Below are 1,068 nucleotides of genomic sequence, written 5' to 3'. Positions count from 1 at the left end.
CCGATGAGATTTATTGTGTTTGTTTCGGTCTCATTCCGGGAGAAGTCCATTCGGCGTTATCCTCTCCGTGATTACAGCGAGTGAGGTGATGAATTGACAACGACACGACAACGGTGATCGTGGTGAGATACGCGCATCTGATTTTTCGAGAAAAGAACCAGTAGGGACATAGAGGGAGTCGATGATGCTGATTCCGACGGTAAGGCCGAGAAAAAACGTCTGAAAAAAGCTGGTGGACAAAATCGAACGCATATTATGTTTTCTGATATTGAATCGTCAGCCAATCACCATTGTTCCATCGCAGATGATGATCCGTTGATGTTGTTGAGGGAGAGGAGTGTTATTTCTTCCAAAGACTTCCGAGTCGAAATTTCGGACGGGGTAAATGTTTCCGCCTGTGATGATCTTGTGAAATTCTCGACGTTCCTTTGTAAAATAAGATCCATCGAAAGAAACGCTTTCGGATTCCCTCTCATGTTGCCCCTAATATTGTATCAATAAAAATGAACCGTTTCAACGAACCTGCTTTCTTCTGATTCCATCGTACTACGATGTTGAAACTGATTCTTGATTGCTTCCGAAAAGTGACCATCTCTGCAGCAGTGCTCATCGAGCTCGAGCCTTTCGCCCCTCACCGTCGGATTTGTCGGGTATTTTCCAGATTCTTCCCAGCTCTGGTAGCGAACCTGAGTTCGCAACTCGAAGGAGGCGCTCGAGACTTCTCGACCGCAAAATCCAAGCTCCCCCGAATCTCAATCGTCCGGCTCAGAAGGAGTATTGGCATCTCGAAACGGGGGAACTTTTTTTTCTTTTTCAAGGCATGGATATGGGGATTTCTTTTTCTCCCGGGCCTTGATACGGCGCCAAACTTTCAACAGATTCTTGCGCCCCTTGGGAGGTTTAGAATGGCTGGAGGCGAAATGAAGTCCAGAGAAACAGAGCGAGTTTTCCGAACAGCATCGGCTGAACAAAGACAAGGGAGGAACTGCCCACCTCCCTCCCTCCAACCGAGAAAGGATTATCCTGGAACATGCAAGTCCTCTGTCTGGGAAAATGATCACACGAATG

The sequence above is a fragment of the Galendromus occidentalis genome, unplaced genomic scaffold (assembly GCF_000255335.2).
Source record: "Galendromus occidentalis unplaced genomic scaffold, Mocc_1.1 scf7180000077536, whole genome shotgun sequence".
Lineage (NCBI taxonomy): Eukaryota > Metazoa > Arthropoda > Arachnida > Mesostigmata > Phytoseiidae > Galendromus > Galendromus occidentalis.
This window is presented reverse-complemented; position numbering follows the sequence as displayed.